General features: G+C 34.0%; 1 protein-coding gene across 3 annotated transcripts in view; it reads right to left on the bottom strand.

Moving 5' to 3' along the window:
• Positions 1-10,553, bottom strand: part of LOC114327482 (integrin alpha-PS2) — a 673,912-nt gene that overhangs the window by 462,598 nt on the left and 200,761 nt on the right. The gene's annotated exons all lie outside the window — the stretch shown is intronic.

Below are 10,553 nucleotides of genomic sequence, written 5' to 3'. Positions count from 1 at the left end.
AACCCAGGTATTAGGCTTTTCTGTTCCTTCACAATCCTTTTCCTTTCTACATCTCTCTTGCTATTTGGATTGTAATTGTGTACTTTTTGGGTAATCTTCGTTTTCTATGCTATGAATGTGTTATCTTCATTTATCTTTATAATCAGCTATTGTGTTGTTTATAGTGTATACATTAGCTCAATAAATACAATCAGTACAGAGTGTAAATATGAATACAATCTTCATTTTTATATAGATATCTATATAGATATTTTTTCTACGGCCGTGCTAAAAGAGCCACTTTCAAGCACGCATTTCGTTTCCGAAAGTTGCACTTTCCCGTACGGCGTGCGTGAAGTAAATTTTCCCGCACGGCGTGGGAATGTAAAATACCTTGTAATATGGAATTATAATATATTATAATACATGCAATAAACTAATATTTAGATATTATTTACTAATTTATTTCAAATAATCTTATTGTGTTCATGTTTTAATAAAATTAGCGCGATAATTCGATGAAATAAAATTATTTTTAGTGTAGGAAACAAAGGTTGAACCTTGCAAAATGGACACAAGTCCGGTTTTATTTTTTTTCTGGTATATCAAGGGGTGCTTATTATAAGACTAACTTTTTCTGAAAAAATTTCGCCCCGGAACCCCCCTTTTTACCCCTTTAAAGGCGGTAATTTGTGGTTTTTGCGGAACGTAGCCCTTCCTGTACCTTTTACAAAAAATTTCTTTTATAGAAATATGAAGAGGACTATATTTTCTACGATTTATTTCCCGACAGCATCTGTCGATCATCCACCGTTTAGCGGGGGTGGCGCACCAAAGTTGACAAGTTTTTAAAAAAGATGTTTTTAAAAAATATATATTTTTCCCTAACTGTAACGCAAATTAAGAAGAAATCCTACGGCAATTATTTACAAATAATTGATTGATTTTTTGGTATAGGTTTCACTTAAGGGCAATTGCCCATTTTTTAATTACAGGGTGTTACATTTTAAAAAAACCCCTTTTCATACCATCTGAACCGTTTATGCTAGAGTAAAAAAACTTTCAGCGATTACCCATGTACTGGTGCTATTTACAAATTTGTATAATGCACCCCCATTTTTCCCCGGAACCACCCAAAAAAAAGAAGAATTAATAAATAAAGTGATTTTCTTGGAATCCTTCACACACAATGACCTTTATTAATATGCTTCATATATCATTTTGTGCACGTTATTATTATCCATGCATGGACACCAAAAGCGATTTCCGAGTGCAACCCCTGTAGCAAAACAAATAAAAATAAAATGGGGGGTTGAATTTTTTTTTTGTTTTGTGCTTTTTGATCCATATGGGCATATGCTTCATCAATAGTGCTTTTCAAACATATATATGGTTATTGCAACATCCCTGCGGAAACCACCCCTATCCTTGAAAATATACTGCAGAAACTACCCCTATCCCTTGGCGAGCATGTTTTTACGATTTTCCCATTACCTATGCATTATTTTTAAACAAAACTTATACAAGGTTAAAGACCACTATTTACTTTAAAAATTAGGTTCTATTCATTTTTTTCGTATAAGCAACCGTTACGGCACAGTGGCGCCGTAAACCTGATATATGCTTTGCCGGGGCTCCAGTTTTTGTTTTTTTTTTTTCGTCATGTGTTCGTTTTATTGATAAAGTACTTATGTAAAATAAAACAACACAGTTTAACCTACAAATTATGACTTATGCATGTTCTACAACCTTTGCGTCCCAAAGCCACAGTGGTGGCCCAAAATCAATTTTTGCATATTTTCGCCACCTACACGCATTTTATTGCTTTAATGCTACCTTAATAGCACAACATTCACCTTTAAGTGGTCGCTAAGCAGTGGCGGGTCCAGGAAGGGGTGATGGGGGCAATTGCCCCCCTCTCAAACCAAATGATATTATATTTAGAGAATATAAAAATATTCATTTATTTTTATATAAATTTAGCAATTGGCACCCCTCTCTTAACGATGCTGGATCTGCCACTGTCGCTAAAGCATAAAAAGTACGCAATTCTTATAAAAATAATAATATAAGTATTTCTATAAAAATAAATAAATATTTTTATAATCTTCAAAATATAATATCACTTGAGTTGAGAGGGGGGGGGGGTGATCACCCCCATCACCCCTCCCTGGATCCGCCACTGCTTAGCGACCACTTAAGGGTAAATATTGTGCTATTAAGGTAGCATTAATGCAATAAAATGCGTGTAGGTGGCGAAAATATGCAAAAATTGATTTTGGGCCACCACTGTGGCTTTGGGGGGCAAAGATTGTAAAATGTGCATAGGTCATAATTTGTAGGTTACACTGTGTTGTTTTATTTTACATAAGTACTTTATCAATAAAACGAAGAGATGACGAAAAAAAAACAAAAACTGGAGCCTCGGCAAAGCATATATGAGGTTTACGTCGCCACTGTGCCGTAACGGTTGCTTATACGAAAAGAATGAATGAGACCTAATTTTTAGAGTAACTAGTGGTCATTAACCTTGTATAAGTTTTGTTTAAAAAGAATGCATATTTAATGAGAAAATCGTAAAAACATGCTGGCCAAGGGATAGGGGTAGTTTCTGCAGTATATTTTCAAGGATAGGGGTGGTTTCCGCATAGATGTTGCAAAATAGCCATATATATTTTTGAAAAGCACTATTGATGAAGCATATGCCCATATGGATAAAAAAGCAAAAAACAACAAAAAAAATTCAACCCCCCATTTTATTTATTTTTTTTTTGGCTACAGGGGTTGCACTAGGAAATCAATTTTGGTGTCATGCATGGGTAATAATAACGTGCACAAAATGATAAATGAAGCATATTAATAAAGGGCATTGTGTGTGAAGGATTCCAAGAAAATCACTTTATTTATTAATTCTCCTTTTGGGGTGGTTCCGGGGAAAAAATGGGGGTGCATTATACAAATTTGTAAATAGCCCAGTACATGGGTAATCGCTGAAAGTTTTTTTACTCTAGCATAAACGGTTCAGATGGTACAAAAAGAGGTTTTTTAAAATGTAACACCCTGTAATTAAAAATAGGGCAATTACCCTTAAGTGAAACCTATACCATAAAATCAGTCACTTATTTGTGAATAATTGTCGCAGGATTTCTTCTTAATTTTCGTTACAGTTAGGGAAAAATATATATTTTTTCAAAACATCTTTTTTAAAAACTTGTCAACTTTGGGGCGCCACCCCCGCTAAACGGTGGATGATAGACAACGCTGTCGGGAAATAGATCGTAGAAAATATAGTCCTCTTCATATTTCTATAAAAAAAATTTTTTGTAAAATGTACAGGAAGGGCTACGTTCCGCAAAAACCTCAAATTACCCCCTTTAAAGGGGTGAAAAGAGGGGTTCCGGGGCGAAATTTTTTCAGAAAAAGTTAGTCTTATAATAAGCACCCCTTGATATAACAGAAAAAAAATAAAACCGGACTTGTGTCTATTTTGCAAGGTTCAACCTCTGTTTCCTACACTATTTGACATAATATGTAAAAGTCAGATCAGTAGACAATTACAATGGTTTTGAATCGTCGTCATGGAAACCAATATCGTCGTCGTGGTAACCCATTATATTGAAAGTTTGGTTTTAACAACCTTGTCAAAGAATTAATTTGTGTATTTTCACTTCTAAATAAAAATTGATTTAACTCAATTTTTTGTGGCTTTTTTCATATTACTTCCACGAGCCTGTATAACGGCATTCATTTTTCTGGAAATGCTGTTAATTAAGTTTAAAGCTTAATTCTGTGGAATTGCTTCCCATTCCTCTAAAACAGCCACTGTGAGAGGACCTAATGTAAGAGGAGCAGGTACCCGGGTTTCGAATACATACTTCTACCACGCCTGTCCCAAGCATAATAAACGGGAATTAAATTGGGAATGTGCGCTGGCCATGCCGTTTCGAAGCACACAACGCTGACGCTCCATCAGTTGTCGGTTTTTGAGCGAAGATCAAAGGATTTGCGTCGCGTACTGTTTGAAGTGTGAACGAACGATAAACAAATTATTGATATTCGAGCAGTTAATTTGCGACGCAAATTCTTGTGACACAAACCATTAGTTTAATATGCACGTAAAAATTTACCAGTGAAGATGCGGTTACGGTTATTTAGTTACGTAAACTTAACTTTTATATAGAAAAAGAATATCAGAGAAGACTGCTGATAAGGAAATACTAGAAAACGATAACATCGAGGAAAGCTGGGAAAAACTCAAAAGTAACATAATTAACGCAGCAACACAATCACTTGGAGAGAGGAAAGTAACGAATACCAATATATCAAAAAAGAAAACCCCATGGTTTCGAGAGGAAGTGAAGATAAAATGTGAAGAAAAGAAGAAAGCCTGTTTACAATACAGAACACAACAAACACAACAGGCATACAACCACTATAAAAGAATTAGAAACGAAACAAACACTTTAGTCACACAAATAAAAATAGAACACTGGGAGAGTTTCTCAAAACAGATGGAACAAGACCTCTACGGAACACAAAAGGGAATATGGAGAATGATCAGAGGACAAAAGAGATAAACGAACTAATAAAAACGAAACACATTCAGAAGGAAACTTGGGCAGACTATTTTCGATCTCTGTTTGCTAAATATAACGATAACGAACCACCAACACCTGAAGTGACAACAAACGAAGAAATAAATATTGAAGAAGCAGAGGTAACGGAAGTATTAAGGAAATTAAAAAATAGAAAATCACCAGGAGAGGACAGAATATCGAATGAACTCGTAAAGTATGGAGGACAAGACGTGACCAAGCAATTATTAAAACTAATCCAAAAAATAAGATAACAAAACAGAATACCACAAGAATGGAGATCAAGCATCCTAATACCTCTCTTCAAAAAGGGAGAAAAATCGGACCCGGAGAATTACAGAGGAATTAATTTATTAAACACAACACTAAAATTAAAGACCAAAGTGATAACAAACAAACTGAATAAAATTATAACATTAGCAGAAGAACAACAAGGTTTTAGGTCGGGAAGATCATGCACCGACGCTATATCTATAATGAGGCAGATTCAAGAAAAATCGTTAGAATACAACAAACCGGCATACTTATGTTTCGTGGACCTTAAGAAGGCATATGACAGGGTCAAATTAAAGGACGTTATCCATTTTTTGTACGCAAGGGAGGTACCTCTAGGAATAATTAAAACGATCGAAAATATCTACCAGAACAACACAATAAAAGTAAAATTAGATGAAGAACTAACTGGCCCAATTGAAACCGGCAATGGAATAAGACATGGAGATTCCCTGAGTCCTCTGTTGTTCAACCTGATCATGGATGAAATAATTAAAAAAGTAAGAACAAAAAAAGGATACCAAATGGGAGAAAAACAACTTAAACTAATCTGCAATGCAGACGACGCAATACTAATCTCTCAAAGTGAAGATAATTTACAACGTATGCTGCACGAATTTAATATAACCGCTAGAAAATTTAACATGTTAATTTCCCAAAAAAGACTAAATGCATGGTTATAACAGCAGATCTAATAAGGTGTAAATTAGAGCTGGAGGGTCAAATAATAGAACAAGTCATGGAGTTTAAATATCTAGGCATCACACTATGCAGCTACGGAAAGCTCGAAACACAAGTGGAAGATCAGGTGAATAAAGCAAACAGAGCCGCAGGTTGCCTGAATGAAACAATATGGAGAAATAAAAACATCGGAAAAGAAGTGAAAGGCAGAATTTACAAAACAGTCATCAGACCAATAATGACATACGCGGCAGAAACACGACCTGATACAGAAAGGACAAAAAGAATGCTAGAAACAGCAGAGATGAAAACGTTGCGAAAAATCGATGGTAAGACGCTGTGGGGTAGAGCTAGAAGTGCAGATATACGAAGGAGATGCAAGGTGGACAACATTAGTAACTGGGTGAAAAGCAGAAGAGTAGAATGGAACGACCACATAAGCCGAATGACAACAAATAGAGTAGTAAGGACGGCGAGAGACCGTTCCCCAATAGGAAGACGATCAGTGGGAAGATCACGAAAAAGATGGAATGTCAACTTACTGGAGGCACATTGAAAAACAGACGGAGTAATGTCTATATAAAAAGAAGAAGAAGAGGAACTTAACTTTTTCGGCCCTGAATAAGAGCAACAGTAGACGCAACAATTACAATTTCACTTTGTACTCAAAGACATCTTTAAATTGCCAAGAATTGACACAAATACTTGTAAACTTGTAACAACTTGTAAACTTCATGTAACACTAAAGTAAGAGTAATCTGATAACTTCAATATTGTTCAGATTTTCTGATAATATCTGGAAAATGTCAATTCAAAAAATATTTCTCGTTAAAAACTATCTTTAGGGATTTCCTCTAAACCGTGTTTATTGCTTCCCAAATTTGTAAAAAAAAAACAAAAAAAAATCAGAAGACCCGAGCAATGTCGTCAGAAATTAGAAATTTTCTTTTTTGTTAGAATTTTCAGCAGTAGGTAAATTTGTTTTAAAATCATTGGAAACGTTCATAATAAGTGTATTATGAAGAATTTCTATCAGAAACATTTTACAAACAAGATTTATATTGGCTTTATGACAAAAAACAAATAAATTCTTGCGATTAATCTCTGCATAAAGCTTTTATTATATTTGTAACGGTAGCAGCCTATTCATTATCTTAACGTCCAGCTACATGCTTAACTTAGCACTTTAAAGAACACCATCTTTTATAACGATGCAATAATATAATACACAAATCATCTTGTCCCACTGACTACCAATTTAAAAACAACAAAGCATGCAATACACGCCATAAAGAACTAATTTATTAGGTATATGGCAAGAGGAAAAGGTGTGTCTATAAATATATCCCTAACTGCAATATGTTGATCGATGATGATGATGATGATATCAATATCGAAATTCACGGTAGTCGACTTTAATATGCGCTAGAACAAGATAGGCTGACACATACTGACAGCGAATACAAATACAATTTTCTAAAGTAGGTCACTAATGAGGTCGGTTTGGTCTATTTCTGTGGCAGGATAGTTCCTCTTGGCTTATTTTTGTAGGTGCGGATTTTGTGGATAATGTAATAGTCAATATAGTGGCTTCCGAATGCTCTTTTATCTATTCGGGGTAATTTCCTAAGCACCCCTTAAAATGCGAGGTCAAAGTTATATAAGAACAGTAAAAAACATTTTAAACAGTTATACAATTAAGGCATGTATAGGGTTATTCACTATATTTTGATCCCCCCTGTAAACTACTTTATTTACAGATTTAGAAAAAAATGTAAAATACAAAAGTTATTCAATGTTTAAATTATGATTTTTTGACATATAAAATAGTGCGTTTCTTAAAAGTATAGGTAGAAGGCACAATGTAGAGCAAAAAAGTCTTATAACATTTTTTTATAAATTCAGCCGTTTGACCAAAAAAACGAAAATACATTTTGATATGCAAACTGAAGTCTGGCCACAACGCGCAACTCAAAAATCTAAAGATTAAAAAAGTAGGTTTGTAGGTCAGTTGCATCTGGTAGGTAAAATAATGTAAATATCAACCAAACCCATATCCATTATTTTGCAGGTAGGTACCTACGATGTCAACAACCCCCAAAAATCACACCTCAAAGTAAATAAACAAGGAGTTATTAGGTTAAATTTCCACAGTCACAGCAAGTTCTTCTAGGCTACGTTGCCATGTCATTCAAATTTATGACGTATCATACTAGTGACGTCATCCATCTGGGCGTGTTGACGTAATCGACTATTTTTTTAAATGAGAATAATAGGGGTCGTGTGCTACTTCATTTGAAATAAATTAATTGATACAAAAAGAAGAACGTATGTAAATTGTTTAATTTAAAATATCTGCTACTGCTGTTAGAAAACAAAAATAAAAGTTTATTGCACAAATAAAGGCTACTTTTGCTTAAATTCAATGTTCAAACTGCCAAGAGTCAGATGGGTGATTGAACATTGAATTTAAGTGAAAAATAATGATAAAAAAGATAAAAAAGATCAAGGCAGGTTTTGTTTATATTTGATTCAGAGTTTAAGGCAAACCATCGCAATGCAATGAACCCACCTCTGAGACGCAATTCAGCGACATCTCTCGTATTACGAGGAAAACAACGAAAAGCCCCAGATACAAAGTTTACTACCTTTTAAACAATTAGAATAATTGAAATAAAAATATAATAAACAATATTTTAAATCTCAGACTTTTCGTTAATAAACTGCTTTCTGGCTGCATCCCGTATCTCCGGATTTTACAATATATAATCACAAGAGACGACGAAAGTAGGAGAAAGCAAATAGAGGACGCTTAGGCCACGCATTTACCTTCCCTTCGTCAAGGAAAAGGACCGAAAGACAGTTTCTAAATACTCAAACTGAGTAAAAATGAAAAAGATAAAAAAGATCAAGGCAGGTTTTGTTTATATTTGATTCAAAGTTGGACCACCATCTCCATATAGCTATTTCAGCATCCTGATGCCTCATCAGTGAAGCTCAGAAGTCTCAACTCTGAAGGAAATACAAACAATTCTGCCAATTTAAGGCAAACCATCGCAATGCAATGAACCCACCTCTGAGACGCAATTCAGCGACATCTCTCGTATTACTAATAATAATGTTTATTTGTTCAGTAAACATTTATTTCTGTTTTCTGACAGCAGTAGAATGTATTTTAAATTAAATAAACTCTAAATAAATTACATACATTCTTCTTTTTGTGTCAATTAATTTAATTAAAAAAATGTTTTTGGACACCCTGTATAAATAATCATGTTAATATTTATATTACTGAATAGGGAATTGAATAACCTTTCAAATGAGCTAGCAAACGACCCCCATTCTCAGTTTAAAAAATAGTCGATTACGTCATCACGCCCAGATGGATAACATCACTAGTACGACATATGTGTCCAAAAATCATAATTTAAAAATCGAATAACTTTTGTATTTTACATTTTGTTCTAATTATGCAAATAAAGCAGTTTACACGGGGGTCAAAATATAGTGAATAACCCTGTACACATGAATATAAAAGTATGTATTAATATAATTTGAGAGTTGTGTGGACTGTATGTTTTTAGGTTATTGGTTTAAGGTAGATTAGAGAGGGATTATAATGATACATACAATACTAGAAGTTTATAGAAAATCTTACCCAACTTGTCACATATACCGGTTTCACACGCGGCTGCTTCTCGTTCGAGGATAAATTGTTTTTATTGTACTATTGCGCAGAGAGAAAAAGCGTTTGTGCAGCGATAATTGAACCCAAAGAAAAGTTTGTGATAATATTGGAACCCACAGAAAGGTTCGCGGACTCAGATATATGTGATGCTAAAGCTAACACAAGAGAGTCTTTGCCCTTAGGCGGGTAACACAAGAGGGGGTATTTGCACTTCTGTTAACTTTGCTGATCAACACTGGAGACGGTATTGAGTAGGGATGATGCTAGGTAGGGTTAAATGAATGGATGAATGATTAAAGTAAAAGAAATAAGCAACATACACTTGAGTCCAGGTTTCTTTACCCGTGCGTCATTAATACCTAGCGAAATAAAACACATACCTACTTTTATCTAGTATCATTGTCTTCCACGCATGAAACTAAAGATAAATCAGCTACCGCCTTATATTAAGTAAAAACACATGTTATTTTTATGAACACTCTATACTCAGTACTTCGAAAAGACATAGGTACAAAAAATCCTCTTGCGACGTTTTCAGATTTTAAGTACAATTTGTTTGATGTTTCTGGTTTGTTTACTTGTCGCTGTCAATTTGTTGGATTTTTTGCTGTGTTTTGTCGTTTTTTGCATTTAGAAGTTACATATTTATATTACACAAAATGTTGTTTTCACAACTAATTTTATATTGGAGTTTGAAATTTGATGGTAAGTGTATTCTATTTTTCCATTAATTTACATTTACATAAAGTTAACCTTATTCACAGTTAAGGAATGGTTTTGTTTAAGTTTCCGTAAAAGTGAAATAGATAACAAAAAGAAAATATTTTATTGTCAAATATTTATATTATAACAAATATTTAATTACGCTAATAATATTAAAAGAATTTATTAAACTACTTCAAATGTAGCTGTAGTTCTGCACCAAAATTTTAAAGCAAAACTAACATTTTACATTCTATTAAATAAGAAAGGAATCGCAGCTGTATATCAGAGTTTTTTGGAGATAACAGAAATAATATTACCGAACTCTACCAAAATTATACTGAGGGACCAGAAATTATGAAATCAGAGGTAGAACACGCTATAAAAAAATGCCAAAATTAGGAAATCTGTGGTCCAAATTTTACACCAACTGAGTTGCTGAAGTTAATAGATGAAGATAACATAAAAGTAGTAGTAAAACTTTTTAATTCAATATACTATAACAACCGGAGTGACCCGTTGTCCTAGGTGAACGACAAACGCGACACGACGCGACGCGACGCGAAAATATCAAGTAATGGTTGTATTTGTGTATGGCCTACGTTTTCGGGTTAATCAGTCTACGACAAGACGCG

This window comes from Diabrotica virgifera, chromosome 3, assembly GCF_917563875.1.
Source record: "Diabrotica virgifera virgifera chromosome 3, PGI_DIABVI_V3a".
NCBI lineage: Eukaryota > Metazoa > Arthropoda > Insecta > Coleoptera > Chrysomelidae > Diabrotica > Diabrotica virgifera.
Note: the sequence above shows the minus strand (reverse complement) of the source record. Positions and strands in the feature narration are given on the sequence as shown.